Source organism: Oryx dammah, unplaced genomic scaffold, assembly GCF_014754425.2.
Source record: "Oryx dammah isolate SB20612 unplaced genomic scaffold, SCBI_Odam_1.1 HiC_scaffold_8, whole genome shotgun sequence".
Lineage (NCBI taxonomy): Eukaryota > Metazoa > Chordata > Mammalia > Artiodactyla > Bovidae > Oryx > Oryx dammah.
The window spans coordinates 50,253,219-50,270,103 of NW_024070192.1; the positions used below are offsets into that span (position 1 = coordinate 50,253,219).

General features: G+C 42.0%; 1 protein-coding gene across 1 annotated transcript in view; it reads left to right on the forward strand.

Moving 5' to 3' along the window:
• The window catches only part of BCAS3 (BCAS3 microtubule associated cell migration factor), a 598,439-nt gene that overhangs the window by 438,280 nt on the left and 143,274 nt on the right, over nucleotides 1-16,885 (forward strand). The gene's annotated exons all lie outside the window — the stretch shown is intronic.

Consider the following 16,885-nt stretch of genomic DNA (forward strand, 5'->3'; position numbering starts at 1 on the left):
TTCCATGTCCAGTTCTAACTTGCTCCCCGACCTGCATATAGATTTCTCAAGAGGCAGGTTAGGTGGTCTGGTATTTCCATCCCTTTCAGAATTTTCCACCGTTTATTTTGATCCACACAGTCAAAGGCTTTGGCATAGTCAATAAAGCAGAAATAGATGTTTTTCTGGAGCTCTCTTGCTTTCTCCATGATCCAGCGGATGTTGGCAATTTGATCTCTGATTCCTCTGCCTTTTCTAAAACCAGCTTGAACATCAGGGAGTTCACGGTTCACGTATTGCTGAAGTCTGGCTTGGAGAATTTTGAGCATTACTTTACTAGCATGTGAGATGAGTGCAATTGTGCAGTAGTTTGAGCATTCTTTGGCATTGCCTTTCTTTGGAATTGGAATGAAAACTGACCTTTTCCAACTCTTAGTCTCTCCCAGTTTCTCTTTCTTTCATATTCACCTCCTCCATTTGCTAACTGCCCCCAGTTCAAGATATCCAGGCTTCATTAGATATGGACACCAGCAACGCTTATGCAGTGATTCTCAACCTTGGTTGCACATTAGAATTCTTTGGGAACCTTTCAAAAATTCCCTCTCTCCAGACTGCACTCAGAGCAGTTGAGGGTGAAGCACAGACATTAGTATTTTTTTTAAATTCCCTAATGCGAGACAGCAAAAGAGACACAGATGTGTAGAGCGGACTTTTGGACTCTGAGGGAGAGGGAGAGGGTGGGATGATTTGGGAGAATGGCATTGAAACATGTATACTATCATGTAAGAAACGAATCGCCAGTCTATGTTTGATACAGGATACAGGATGCTTGGGGCTGGTGCACGGGGACGATCCAGAGAGATGATATGGGGTGGGAGATGGGAGGGGGGTTCACATTTGGGAACTCATGTACACCCGTGGTGGATTCATGTCAATGTATGGCAAAACCAATACAGTATTGTAAAGTAAAATAAAGTAAAAATAAAAATTAAAAAGAAATTCCCTAGATGATTCCAGTGTAGAGCCAAATTTGAGAACCTGTTTTTTTTTTTTTTTTAATATTATTTACTTATCTGGCTACTTTGGGTCTTAGTTGGGACATGCAGGATCTTCGTTGCATCATGTGGGATCTTCTGTTGCGGTGCATGGGACTCTAGTTGTGGCGTGTAGACTCAATTGTTGCAGGCTGCAGAACACTTGAGCTTCGGTAGTGGTGGCATGTAGCCTCTCTAGTTGTGGCACACGGGCTCTAGAGTGTGCAAACTCAGTAGTTGCAGCACACAGGCTTAGTTGCTCCATGGCTGTGGGTTCTTAGTTCCCAGACCAGGGATCAAACCCTTGTACCCTGCATTACAGGTGGATTCTTAACCCCTGGACCACTAGGGAAGTACAGGAAACCTCTGTCTTAGTTGAATCTCTTTTGCTTTTACGAGTGTAATATATAAGTCCGTTTTTCTAAATTAGGAAAATATATATTTATGTTGGTTCTCCTAGCGGTAGATCTCTTATATTTCAGAACCTTTTGCTGAGTATCTTGCTGATTGTATATTTTATTCCATAATCTCTCAGCCATTTCCCTCCCTGTGGAGGTATAGCATCATTTCAGATTAGGCAGCTGATGTGAGTTGTCTATTCCCGTTTCCTATAAATAAAGTAAGTAAGTGAGGAGAGAAATTCCTAGTGTATCGTGGGATGTCCAGAAATTGAGCATAGTGGATTTAGAGTGATGTCAATATGTGTTTAATTACAACAGAAGATACTCCTATTGGGATTTCTGTCACTCTTTTGTCTGATTTGCCTTAACTCAGGTTTACAGAGTATTGAGGGAGAAGCTGTTTTTTTTCTAGAATTCATCCTACCCTCAACAGAAGTTTAAAGTAAAAACAAACAAAAACCTAACTGTTCAGAATGAAGAAACCAAATTAAAACACAGGTAGGATTTAGCCTATGTTATAATGTCAGTAAAGAATCTGCCTGCAATGCCCTGGGTTGGGAAGATTCCCTTGGAGAGAGGAATGGCAACCCAGTCCAGTATGGAGAGAAGAGCCTAGCGGGCTACAGTCCATGGACTCGCAAAGAGTCGGACACCACTGAGCAGCTAATACTTTCTTTCTATTTTATACAGTATCTATGAACTAGGCAATTCAATAAATACTTGTTGATTTTATATGAAGTAAGATAATTCTCACATAATAGAAAAGAATATTAAAAGATTATACATATGTATAACTGAGTCACTTTGCTGTATAGCAGAAATTAGCACAATATTGTAAATCTACTATACTTCAGTAAAAAATGGTTTTAAAGATAATTTTCAAACCCATTCTTCTGAGATAGCAGAATTGAATGTGCGTTTGTTAACAGTGAGTTTGGACATACTTGTGCAGGTTTTCCTGTATCTAAATATCGAGTCCTTAATCTGCAGAGTTGTTTGTCTGCCACGAAGAGTTTAAAGTTGGTGCTGGTTATAAAGTGTCCTCTTCCTTTTGTGAACCCACTCCAATATTCTTGCCTGGAGAATCTCATGGACAGAGGAGCCTGGTGGGCTGCAGTCCAGTGGGTTGCAAAGAGTCGGACACCACCGAAGCGACTTCATATGCACGCACGCACACTGCCTTTTGTGATGGTGAAAAATCTGGATTCTTGAAAAGAATAGATTCTTTTCCCACCTGGATGATCTCCAGTCCTTACAATAGTTTGGAAGTATTTGGTGAGGATATTGTGACCCGGGAATCACTGTGGCTTAGTTTGGCTTGCCTTAGAAATGTAAATTATAGGAAATCTTTTATGAAAAAGATAAACAGGAACTGAGAGCAGAAACACTTTTTTTTTCCCCCTGTCATGGTTATTTGGAGCGATTGAAGGAATGGACAAATAAATGAAGGGCATATTCCCAGGACCTAGACACCCTTCAGAATCCCTCTCCCTTTTATCTCATGTTGGGTTTTACAGATCTGGTATCATCAGGCAGATCCCTCTCACTCATTGATATGCTTGAGAAATCTTTTTCTTGATCATGTAGTGACTCATACTTGCTCTGCTCAAACTCCTTGAAGCCTTATTTTCTCCCTTCCTCAAAATGGTTTTTAAATACTGTCTAATGCCAGGCACAAAATAAACTAGGCAAGTAAAGTGTCAGACTTCCTCAGAGTAGTCTGGTTACTGAATTTATGGCTCTGAGATACCTTTGTGTTTTGAATGAACAGTTATAATTGGCCACTGATGATTTAGGTAGACTAGTGACTGCCAGAAATCTTGAGATTAGCAGACCTTTTCCAAGTAGGCCTTCACTTAATATTGCTTTGCTTCTAGCCTGGTTGGGCTTTCATGGTCTCCAGCCAACTTGAATAAGGAAAACTAAGAAGGTTAAAAGAAGAAATGCTAAGTGCTAGGTCATGAGAAGTTGAATTGAGTGCTTATCTCTTGTTCCTCGTGGAGCTGGCTGCACTGGCTTTCTCAGTCTGGAGTCCCCTTCCTACCTTCTGTCCACTAGGGTCTGTACTTTGGGGCTAGAGAAGAGGACCCTAAGACCAGCATGCTCTTGGCTTCAGGTAGATTTCCTGGAAACATGTTGCTGGCTGTCCCAGGACCCTGCATGTGAAACTGCAGCGGGTAAATGTGACTGCATTGTAATCACGTGGTGATGCCCCCGCCCTCTCACCGAGAAGTCAGGGCTGAGTTGGCACGGTTGTCTGCGTGAACAACTGTGGATCAAACAGCCTGATGTTTGTTATTAGGCAAGAAAGACATCCAGCTGGTGGGCTGAGCATCCTCATTCCAGACTGCTGTTCATTCTGTGAGGAAAAAACCACTTATTCACTTCCTATCCCATCACACAACTTTTCAAGCCTCGATTTACTGCGAGGACTCAACCTGGCTAACCATAGGTCCCAGTCTCCCCAGATCCTGCTTGCACGTGTCAGTTTATTTATCAGCGGTGCTCACCGTTTCACCCTTAAAAGTCCACCAATACGAATGACAGCCAGTCTACTTATCACCCTATGTTGGCCAAAAGAAAGAGCCACCAAATGGAATGATACCAGGGTGTGTGCTTCTAAAACAGAGGGATTCACCTCTGTAACCTGCTGTTATCAACTCAGATCCAAAACAGATAGCTGCTTCTTGATATTTGCTGACAAGGAAAGGTGCTCTGGAATTAGGATTCTGGTCTCTGTGACTAATACTGTTGTAGGAAATCAGAAGCAGGGCAGTGAAGTATGAAATCCAGCAGATTCTGTAGCCTTTTCAATACAACTGTACTTTTCTCATGAGGAACAAACATGGATGGATGTTGATACAGCAAGTTGTCTTTTGAACATACTAAGACCTCTGAGAAAGGAACCTCATCCAGAAATCCCATGTCTTGACTGGTGCCCAGGGGTGCCCGGGAAAGGACCATTCATTCCAGCAATTCCTTTCTGGGAAAATTTCCTAGGGAGTGTTGTAAGTTCAGTAGCTGTGTGTAGGTTCAGGACTTTGGGGCCAGATCTGAACTCAAAGGTCTTTTTTTTTCTCCCCAGGGTGGTCCACTAGCTTGGTCTCTATGTGCCCACATGGAGTGCTGCCCGCTGAGGGAGTTTATGAAATTTTGATGTAGAAATTAGGTTGTTGCTTATCTTGTACCTTCTTGCTCATAGTATTGACAGTACCATTGAATTGCTCGAGGCAGATAGCATCTCAGCGATCGCTGTGCTATTTCAGCTCTCTTCTGCTGACAACATCAGAAGTGTTTTAACAGGGTTTTAATGGGCAGCCTCTGAAGCTCCTTGGAGGGTTGCAAATAGCTGCCGTGAGAAACCCTCTCTGCTGCTCTGGGCTGACATGCCCTCTTTTCTCATCCAGCTGCTGCGTGTTCAGATGGCCGCCTTCCTGGTGACAAGCACTTCTTATTTGGGCTGAGCCGTAAGAGGACTTGAATTCCAGAGATGAGATTGTGTAATATAAAAAAGGAAAGGTCTCCTAAGGACGTTTTCTTCCCATCCTGGTGGGGGCAGGAAAAACAAGACGGGTTATGGGGGTTAAGGCGAGAGAGGGGGTCTAACCAGGAATAAGTCTGCCATTCCCAGAACCTTTCAGAGAAAAGTCCTGGTGTGTCATTAAAACTAAAGTGTTCTCATTTGACGGAGTCATAAGGATCTCTTTGGAGAATGCCATGCCCAGAGCCCCTGTTTTCTAGCTTTCCCACATTTTAGAGTTTTATTTCACGGCTGACAGGCACACCAAAGAAGAAAACACCTTTCCACACATGAAGACAATTTTGACTATTTCATAATACTTGGATTTTTATGAAATACGTCTCCAGGGTTAAAGCAGAGTGAATTAATACAGTTTCAACTTGGATTCCATTACTTGAGCTTTGAAAATTAAAAAAGAGTGAAAGTTCCATTACTTGATCTTTAGATGCAACAAAGTGACTGAATTCCCAACTAGTGACTTAAAACCGCAAATCGTAGGATGAAAGGAGATGGAAATCCCCCTCTCCTAGAATTTTTTTAACTAAGACAATGATGTGAAAAATGATATGACTTTGACCTAGCTGTGGCACCAAAGATGGTCCTTGATTATCTGTGCCCAAGGTCAACAGGGTACCCAAAAGGGAACTGGTGATAAAAATGGAAGAAAAACATGATGGCTGGAATAATAAACTTTTTACTAAAATGCAGGAACCCAGTCTTCTCAGGAAGGCACACATCCTACCCCTACCCCACCTCCCACCCCTGAAGACAATGTCTGTGTTTCATTTAAAAAGTGTGGTTCATAGTAGAATCCCAGTGTTTGGAAGTGTCAGTGCAGACATCAGCAGCTTTGATTGTCTCTCTCCATCAATTTCCCTTCTGAGGGAGTAGAAACAATAGCTTGCCTGGCTCTTTTTAAAGAAGGTCTAAGAATACTTCCTTCTGATGTCAGAGAGAGACTGCTTTTACTTCAAGCTCTACCTGCTGAGAATTGGTTTTTATCATTATCACCGTCCACGGATTTTTCAGGCTGCCTGCGAAGAATCTCCTATCAGACACTTAAGGCCATTTCACAGCCTTCTCTTCCCAAACCAGATTGATAGTACTAGGCTGTCATCTGTCCCTCAGAGATTTAAGATTCTTAACTTCTTGTCACCAGCAGAGGCATGACTTTAGCTATTAAGGGATAAATTTGATTATCAAGGTTGGAAGGGAAAAAAAATAGTGCACCTCTGGGACACATTCAGAAATGGATTCTTGGGAAGGCCCAAGCCTGTTTTTTGCTTTCTTACAGCTAGCTACCTTTCCTGAAGCTGCTGCTAGCTATGCTACTACTGGGACTGTTACTCCAACTAAGATCATAAAAATGGCTTTATTACATGTGCCTGTGTTTGGGGTCTTCAGCAAGGCACTGAATAAAGAAAACTGCAGGAGGCTACATAATATAAAGGGAAAACCACAAGAATATGGCCTATGGGAGAATGTAATGGCGAAGAGTATAAATTCTAGAGTCAGGGAAAAGCTAATCACATCACTAACCAACAGTGGGTCTACCTCCCTCTGCCTCTGCTTCCTCGTTTGTAAAATAAAAATTATAATGAGAATTGTAACCTACTCATATTGTTGGGGATTAAAGAAGAAAATGTATAATTATAGCACAGTGCCTGGCACACAGTTGCAAGTGTTTGGTTAACAGGGATTGATATTACTATTTCTGTTAAGAATACACATGCCCAGTACTCAATAAATGTATATATAATCCCTGCATACATTTAAAGTGCCTAGTTTAGGGAATTTATTAGCGGTCATAATATAGTACAAGTAGATAAAGATACAAGTGTAAAGGATATAGAATGGCAGAAGGATTCAATTAGCCAAGATATGAAAAAATGCTGAGGAACTGTAAATAAATGATAAAAATATTCAGTATAAACCTTTGAGAGAAAGCGCACCCCTAAACTTGTCAAGCTCCAGATTTCAGTTTTGAGACTCTATATTCTTTTTTACAGTCTTAAATCAAGGTTGGGGGACTTGTCTGGTGGTTCAGTGGCTAAGGCTCTGCTCTCTCAATGCAAGGGGTCCAGGTGTGATCCCAGGTCAGGGAACCAGATCCCACATGCCCCAACTGCCCTACAAGTAAAAGATCCCACATGCCACAACTAAGACCCATCACAGCCAAATAAATAAACATTTAAAAAAGAATAATAAAATCAAGATGAGGCCTGACTGCCTACTCTGGTCTTGGGATGGTTAGTCCTTTCTTTAAGGCCTCATTTTTCTCTAAAGTGGGAGAGAATCTTCTGTTTTCCTGATGATGGCTCAGTGGTAAGGAACTCACTTGCCAATGCAGGAGACCCAGGTTCGATCCCTGGATCAGGAAGATCCCCTGGAGAAGGAAATGGCTCCTGGCCTCAAATTTTGGAGGTTTACTGAAAAAGAAGAGAGTTGTGTTATTCCTGTTTTCAAAGTTGCTCAACATATTTTCTCCGAGGTGAAGATGTGTTTACCTGATAGATCTTTCTGTGAAATTCTGCACTCCTGCCTTACGTGTATAGCTTACCAGTGAGGCAGTGTAGTTAAATTTTTCTGTGTTATGGCTGATTTTGTAAGTTACATCATGTGATCAGCGGTCTTGGTCAAGGTGGGGATTGACTGGTCCACAGGTCGGGTTGATTCCTCTGCCCGCTGGCTTTGGGGTTTGCTTTGAAATTCCCTTTTGCTTCACTCCCGCTGCCTTGAGTAAAGACATTTGCTGCTTCCTGTGCACACACCTCCCCTGCTCTCATCCTTGTGCCCTCCCTGAAAAATGGGGACTGAAACTTGTCGCCCATGTAACCCAAAGCTAGCCCTTCAGGTTTCCCTCAGTGATGATACTATTCCACCTTGGACTTCTCTCATTTCCTGGTTTGCTGGTCCCAAATTCAGTAGTTTAATCCTCCACATTGGAAGAACACCAACGCAGTATCTCCCTATCCTTAGTCATAACTGTGGATGGTAATTGCGGAATACATTTCTTACAAGTGTTTATTATTGCTTTCCACGCATGACAGGATTCAGAGCTGTTTTTTAAAAAATATTTCAAAATGTTACTTAGTAGAGACACCTCTGATCAGGTCCTGGCTGGCTGGCAAGCTGCCTTATCCAGTCATCTTGGGTACTGTCTCTCTTCATGTTCACGCATTTCCTTATTTTATATACCACCTGCCAACGTCTCGCTAAAAGATATCTTCAACCATGAGTCATTATAAAGGGCTACATAGTGTCTTTTCCGGATGTCAAGTTTAAAAAAATTTAAAACCAGCAATTAGGATACACTTGCCAGGAGGAATATCTTGATTTCTTAGAACACAATATGGAGTAATTTATATTTGCATCTCTGAGAGCCGCTGGCAAGGTGGCCACGTGATGATGAAAGAGCACAGGTATTTTCAGAACAGCTGCTTTCCTAAGTCTGGGTTCTTTGTGGTGTGTAAAGTTGTTGCTACAGATGTCAGCCAGGCAGTATGGCTAGAACTCAGTTATAGCCTGATCGTGTCTGAAGGATGTCTGCCAAGCATTGCCGTGTGCTAGGATTTGAATAGAAGGAGGTGAGTGAGAGTGAAGTTGCCATTCTTCAATTCCCTTTGGCCTCCTATAATTGGGGACAGAAAAGCGTTTGCTTTATATCAGTTGGTTAGTCCATCTTTCCTCCCGTACTTGACTGTACACCTTTTTGAGGATAGAAAACAGTTTTAGTTTTTATCCTGTATCTTTAAATACTTCAAATACTCATTCATTTATTAAAAGAACTTTGGAGCACCTATTATGTGATCTCTGGGCTAGGAACCATAGGCGATCTAAATATGCACAAAGCCAAGTTCCTCTTATCAAGAAGATAAACTAAATACATCTATGACTAAAAAGTAATACAAGAAAAAGGAATTCGTTTCCACTTGAAGTTCAGGAAAGGCTTCATGGAAGAAGTGTCCTGTGAGCTGAGTTTTGTTATATGGAAATAGGAAAAGGGAAGTCATTCCTGGCGGGGAGAATAGTACCCTGAAGACATGATGTGCAGACAGGGAAAGTAGGTGGTCTGGTTTGCCTGCAGGGGAGAAGGTGTGACAAAGAAAGGGGGAGGGAGAGACCATCTGAAAAGTAAGTTAGACTGGAGAGGCTCTTGAATGTTAGTTGGTCAGTTGGCCTTGAATCTTGTTTCCTCAGCTGCTTACCTCTGTGACCTGAAATTCCTTTAACTCTCTGTCCTTCAGTTTCCTGGTGTGCCTAGTATATCTAAAATACCATTTCAAGGCTTAATCGATAAACAAATGATTAATAGAGTGTTTGACGGTCTTTTTCCCTGCCAAGTCTTGGGAATCTGCTGTGCGTTTTGTACTTAATGCACATCGCCTTTCAGACTAACCATCTTTCAAGTGCTTGACAGCCACACCTTGGCGGCACAGACTGACGACAGGTAGAACCCCTTCTTCTGCTCTTCTGCCTTTGGTTTTATGAACACAAAGAGTGAGATGTTTGATTTGAACTCCAAAGCCATGCCATGCTGATAGCCATAGCCACCACCTACAGATGTTTTTGACATGTCAGAAGTTAATCTGACCATAAGAAATTTGTCAACGGTGATCTAGAATGAAAGCAGTCACTGGTAGCAAGTCCGTTCTGGTGGACATGTGAGTTTTGCTCAGGCATTTGTTTAGAGAAATAAGACTCATCTCTCCTTTTCTTCTTTCTTGACCCAGCCTGCCTTTGTTTTCAGGCCTTACAGTCTTGGAAGAACACAGATTATGTGCTAAATATAATAGTTACCCTTTTTCACTTAATAAGCAACCATCTGAATTCCCTGCACTGATCTAATTCCACTTGCTTCTGAAGTTTACCTTTTTACACTTGTGTTGGTTTTAGCCAGTGGCCACTGTGTCAAAGGTCATGAACTTGTACACTTCCTCCCCAAAGATTCACTGTATCAGTGTTCGGTTTGTGAAGATCCTTCTGGATTCGTTTATTTAATTTTGCCACCATTATTTAATTCATGAAATCATTCAGCTCTTTTTTTCTTCTTTCAACTGGATTGCAAATAAAGGAGGGGCAGGAAAGGAATTCCATTCCTTTCCTCAGCATCTTAATTATCTTAGTTTTAAGTTCTTCTATAAGTGTGTATTTATGAACGTAGTTTTACTAGCTTAAAGCATCTAATTGAAACCAGATCCTTAAATCTCTCTGGATCAAGGAGCCCTAATAAGCCCTGAGCATCTTATCCTTACAATCCAGAAGCATTTATTTGTGCTTGCGCTTGACGCATATGTAATCAGGTTTTTCTCCCAGCTTCATTTTCCACCTCAGACTTCAGCAGGATCTAGTATGGTGGTGAAGGGGATATTTATTCCTATTTCCAGTGGGTACAACCAAGGAAGGGAGGGTGAAAGCTTAGGTATTAGTGATTCTTCAATGGATCTATTTTCTTTACATATGGTATTATGGACACTACCCATATATTTTCAGCTACAGAATATATGATTGTCCTTTCGCAAATTAAGGTTCACTTTTTTCTCTATCACATGTTGATTCTGATTTAATTCTTTTTTCATAATTGAGTCTTCTTAACATAATTTTATTTATTTATTTTTGGCTTTGCTGGGTCTTCGTTGCTGTGGACTTCTCTCTGGCTGCAGAGAGCGGGGGCTGCTCTCCGGTTGCAATGCTGGCTTCTCGTTGTGGTGGCTCCTCTCGTGGAGCACAGGCTCCCTAGCTGTGGCACAGGCTTAGCTGCTCCACAGCATGTCGGATCTCCCCAGACCAGGGATTGAACCTGTGTCTCCTGCATTGACAATCGGATTCTTTTCCACTGAGCCACCAGGGGAGCCCCTGATTCTGATTTAATTCTTGTTGTACATTCAAAAATACAGTGTGATTTCTAAAACGCCTGCTGACCACAGTAGTGTCATTCATATGCATTTTAATGTTCTTGCTGTTCGGTCCATGATCCTTTTTATTGAATTTGAGAAAAATTTGTCCTACGATATCTACTTTTGGGGTAACTCCAGCATGTCAGAAAAAAAAGGAGGGGCCATATTTGAAGTATTTAAATTACATTGACACTTTGTCTTTTTGTGCATATTTGGAGAAGAAAGTGTGCAGATAATTATTTTAAATGTTTTAACCCTTTGCATGGAGATTTTCTCAAGTGGATTCATGCTTGTTTGCTTCTTGAGGACCCTTTGAGCTATTATACAACTTAGGCATGTAGTTCTTAATTATTGAATAACTCTTTTTTTTCTTTTTATCTATGTTTAATTTTTAATTATGAAATATTCCAAACATATAGAAAACTACAGAACATAATAGTATCCACGTGGACCCACTGTGCAAAGTTTAAAACTTAAAAACAACATGTAGTATTCATTCTCACCTTTTTCATGGAAGAAATTAGAGCCTCCTAACTAATTACTGCTACCAGAGGTAATCACTGGCCTCAGTTTGGTATATATCATCCTATCTATGCATGATTTTATACTTTTTCTACATTTGCATATATGTGTATGCAATTTAGAAATACTGTGTTTAGAGTTGTTGAATGACTCATTGTTACAAGCATATAATGTTGTACTAGGTCTTCCATCTTAAAGGTTGAGGTTATTTTTAAGTGTCATATTCTTTGCTCAGATGCAAAATAGCTCCAGTACTCATGTGTATTAACTGTGACTTTATTTTTCTGCCATCAAGACTGACAACCAGTCAGTAAGAAAACTCTTACTATGTAATGTATGCTAGGTACACATAACACCACATGGGAAACTTCATCTAATCTTCACAGTGACCCTCTGAGCAAGCTCTCACTGTATCCATTTTACAGATGAGGGAACTGAGGCTCAGAGAGACCAAGTTTTTTCTTATTGTTATCAGTGCATCTACTTATACCATCTCTTTCCTTTTAAATAAGAAAGAAATTGAAGTTGCTCAGTCGTGTCTGACTCTTTGCGATCCCATGGACTGTAGTCTACCAGGCTTCTCAGTCCATGGGATTTTCCAGGCAAGAGTACTGGAGTGGGTTGCCATTTCCTTCTCCAGGGAATCTTCCTGATCCAGGGATCGAAACCAGGTCTTCTGCATTGCAGGCAGATGCTTTACTCTCTGAGCCACCAGGGAAGCCTCCTTTTAAATACGTTGCTTCTAATTCTGAGGACCAGAAATTCAGGTAACTAGATTATGCATGAAATAGAATATGCTTTCCTCTGGGGAAAGAATGATGAAGACTGGGAGAGGGGTTCCAGGCTGGGCATTTATGAGATGTTGTATGTGGGTGCTAGTGCCTCTTTCATACAGGTTAGAATTATTCTGTATGAAGCTAATGTTACACTGTTAGCCAGGATGGATACAGACTATCTTTGTTTCGGAATAGTGGTTGTTGTTCAGTTGCTAAGTCATGTTAGACTCATTGCGACCCCATGGACTGCAGCACACCAGGCTTCCCTATCCTTTACCATCTCCCAGAGTTTGCTGAAACTCACGGCCATTGAGTCAATGATGCCGTTCAACCATCTCATCTTCTATCGTTCCCTTCTACTGCCCTCAATCTTTCCCAGAATCAGAGTCTTTTCTAATGAGTCGACCCTTTGCATCAGGTTGCCAAAGTGTTCGAGCTTAAGCTTCAGCATTAGTTCTTCCAATGAATATTCAGGGTTGATTTCCTTTAGGATTGACTGGTTTGATCTCCTTACAGTCCAAAGGATTTTTCAAGGGTCTTCTCCAATGTCTCAGTTTGAAAGCATAAATTCTTTGGCTCTCAGCCTTCTCTATGGTCCAACTTTCACATCCATACATGACTACTGGAAAAACCATAGCTTTGGCTCTATGGACCTTTGTCAGCAAAACGATGTCTCTGCTTTTTAATATGCCGTCTAGGTTTGTCATGGCTTCTCTTCCAAGGAGCAAGCATCTTTTAATTTCATGGCTACAGTTACCAACCACAGCGATTTCGGAGCCCAAGAAAATAAAGTGTGTCACTGTTTCCATTTTTTTCCCATATATTTGTCATGGAGAGATCAGATGTCATGATTTTCGTTTTTTGAATATTGAATTTTAAGCCAGCTTTTTCACTCTCCTCTTTCACCTTCATCAAGAGGCTCTTTAGTTCCTCTTCACTTTCTGTCATGAGGGTAGTGTCATCTGCATATCTGAGAATGTAGTGGAATGACCTCAATGGCTCTTCACAGACTGTTCCAGAGGGGTGCTGGTTCCACCACCTAAATCTGGAAAATCTAAGTCAGTGCTTCCTAATATTTTGGGGTCATAGACAGAGCTGAGAAGCTAATGAAATTTGTGAGTCCACTCCAGAAGAAGTGTGTGGATACTCTCAGACACACAATGTTGTATATGTTTTCAGGGACTTCAGGACGCCCAGAGGTCCATTCCTGGACCCCAAATGAAGATAACTGACTTAGCCTCTGTGGGTGGGTGGTAGTCCCTGCCGCTGTGGAAAGCTAAACATGCCCTGCAGGCCAGAGACGATCATGATGGCAGAGGCACCCTTGGGACGGGGAGATTTGAAACAGAAAAGGGCAGCATTCATGTTGGCCCTTGAGGGTTTGAGGTGAGATGAGCAGGTGGACAGTAGCGCCAGTCCTGAATGTGGGGGGAGCCCTTGTGTGCTGGTCGCCTGACGGAGAGAAGGACCGGAGGCCGAGAGAGAAGAAAGCAGGCAAAGGTCCCGAGGATGATGGTCCAGCAGAGCACCTGTGTTGTGTCAGGAAGGCTTCTGCGGCTCTGGGAGAGATTTTCAGAACCCGAAACCTTGGGAAACATAGCTTTTGATGCTGTTTCTCTGCGAGGGGGCGGGGGAGGGGGGAGGCGGGGGTGTAATTGCGTCACAGCGTGGTATTAAGTTCTGTTGTACAGTGAAGTGAATCAGCTCTGTGTGTACATATGCAGGCTCTTGCGTGCTCAGTCAGGTCCGATTCTTTATGACTCATGGACTGTAGCCCACCAGGCTCCTCTGTCCATGGAATTTCCCAGGCAAGAATATTGGAGTGGGTGCCATTCCCTTCCTCGGGGGATCTTCCTGACCCAGGCATCGAACCCAGGTCTCCTGTGTCCCCTGCACTGGCGCAAGGAATCTTTCCCCCAGAGCCTCCTGGGAAGCCCATCGCCTCCCTTTTGGACCTCCTCCTGCCCCACCCCCACATCCTGCCTATCTGGGTCATCACAGAACACCATGTTTATTTTTTCTATAATGATTTTTTTTCTCTCTTAACTTTATGTAAAATTTGCACTGAGGTCAGCATAGAAAGAGAGATTTGCAGATAAATCCTTGAGCCTCTATAAAGAGAAGAACAGCTCGTGCAGTGGTGTTAGCATTACTTTTCCTCTTTCTTGAGAGTGAACCCCAGGGAGTGTAGACCCAGACTCCTTTCTCACCTGGAGGTTCTCCCTTCAGATTTTCAGTCCTAAAGTTGTTCACATCTTGTTCTACTAAGAATGCCTTTTCTTTACACTCATTTTTGCAAATTCTTGCATCATCCCCCTAGGCCAGTAGAATGCAGCAGCAGGAACTTCCTCATTTTGCCAAGCATGACTCCCTTTTGTGGGACCAGTCACCTGGCTCTTCAGTGAAGCCTTGAATGGTTTCAGGAGCTCTTTATTATTTTTCTTTGAGATGCTCTTAAGCCCTAGTAGTGTTGAGAAATTATGAAGGAGACTGTAAACAAGTTGAACTCTTTAACCAAAGAAGCTGCCTTTGATAAGAAACCATAATTAATAGTGTATTTTTAAAGGATTTCATCACTCACCTAGAGCCACACATCCTGTAATGTGAAGTCAAGTGAGCCTTAGAAAGCATCACTACGAACAAAACTAGTGAAGGTGATAGAATTCTAGTCGAGCTATTTCAAATCCTGAAAGATGATGCTGTGAAAGTGCTGCACTCAATATGCCAGCAAATTTGGAAAACTCAGCAGTGGCCACAGGACTGGAAAAGGTCAGTTTTCATTCCAATCCCAAAGAAAGGCAATGCCAAAGAATTCTCAAACGGTCACACAATTGCACTCATCTCACACGCTAGTAAAGTAATGCTCAAAATTCTCCAAGCCAGGCTTCAGCAGTACGTGAACCGTGAACTTCCACATGTTCAAGCTGGTTTTAGAAAAGGCAGAGGAACCAGAGATCAAATTGCCAACATCCACTGGATCATTGAAAAAGCAAGAGTTCCATGAAAACATCTATTTCTGCTTTATTGACTATGCCAAAGCCTTTGACTGTGTGGATCACAATAAAGTGTAGAAAATTCTGAAAAAGATGGGAATACCAGACCACCTAACCCGCCTCTTGAGAAACCTATATGCAGGTCAGGAAGCAACTGTTAGAACTGGACATGGAACAACAGACTGGATCCAAATAGGAAAAGGAGTACATCAAGGCTGTATATTGTCATCCTGCTTATTTAACTTCTATGGAGAGTACATCATGAGAAGCGCTGGGCTGGAAGAAGCACAAGCTGGAATCAAGATTGCCAGGAGAAATATCAATAACCTCAGATATGCAGATGACACCACTCTTAGGGCAGAAAGTGAAGAGGAACTAAAAAGCCTCTTGATGAAAGTGAAAGAGGAGAATGAAAAAGTTGGCTTAAAGCTCAACATTCAGAAAACGAAGATCATGGCATCTGGTCCCATCACTTCATGGGAAATAGATGGAGAAACAGTAGAAACAGTGTCAGACTTTATTTTGGGGGGCTCCAAAATCACTGCAGATGGTGACTGCAGCCATGAAATTAAAAGACGCTTACTGCTTGGAAGGAAAGTTATGACCAACCTAGACAGCATATTCGAAAGCAGAGACATTGCTTTGCCAACAAAGGTCTGTCTAGTCAAGGCTATGGTTTTTCCTGTGGTCATGTATAGATGTGAGAGTTGGACTGTGAAGAAAGCTGAGCGCCGAAGAATTGAGGCTTTTGAACTGTGGTGTTGGAGAAGACTCTTGAGAGTCTCTTGGACTGCAAGGAGATCCAACCAGTCCATCCTAAAGGAGATCAGTCATGGGTGTTCACTGGATGGACTGATGCTAAAGCTGAAACTCCAGTACTTTGGTCACCTCATGCGAAGAGTTGACTCATTGGAAAAGACTTTGATGCCAGGAGGGATTGGGGGCAGGAGGAGAAGGGAACGACAGAGGATGAGACAGCTGGATGGCATGACTGACTCAATGGACGTGAGTTTGAGTGAACTCTGGGAGTTGGTGATGGACAGGGAGGCCTAGCGTGCTGCAATTCATGGGGTCGCAAAGAGTTGGATGCGACTGAGCGACTGAACTGAACTGAAAGGATTTCGACACGCTAAAGTAACAGGTCCAATAATTACGGTATTTTCCAAAATCATTGGATGTGATCATAAAGAATGAAAGTTGTCATCTTTTAAATCATAGGTCAGTCTTCTGTGTCTAAATTCAACAGTGTTTTTCCTCGACAGCCCCAGTCTCAGTTAGTGAACCCCCTTCTTGTGCTTCTAAAACTTTTCCATTGAAGTACCTTGAAGAGCAGGAGAGAGGTGCTTATGTGCCCCCCTTGTTCAGTCCTTGGTTCTAGAGCCACAACCTTGACTGTTAACTTTGTTAAAATTTTTCTTGAAGCTATGGCTTTATCCCAAAATTAGTGTTGAGATTATATTCTCATCCACAATATGTATGTTTGTCTTAACATGTGAATTATTTGTCAGTTAAATTCCTTCACTTTTCCCCCTAAAATTTTCAAGCAGTGCAGCTCTCCCTTGCCCACCACTGGATAACCCTAGAAATTCTGCAATAACACAAATATTGGCAGAGAGTTTTTTTAAAAATTGCTTTTCTTCCCATTTTACAGATAAAAAAATAGGTTTTGTAAAGTTTAGGCATTCACACCAAGGTCATTAAGTGGCAAAGCCATTCCTAACCCATGTTAGAAACTTTTTGAGTTTCGAATCTATAATACACAA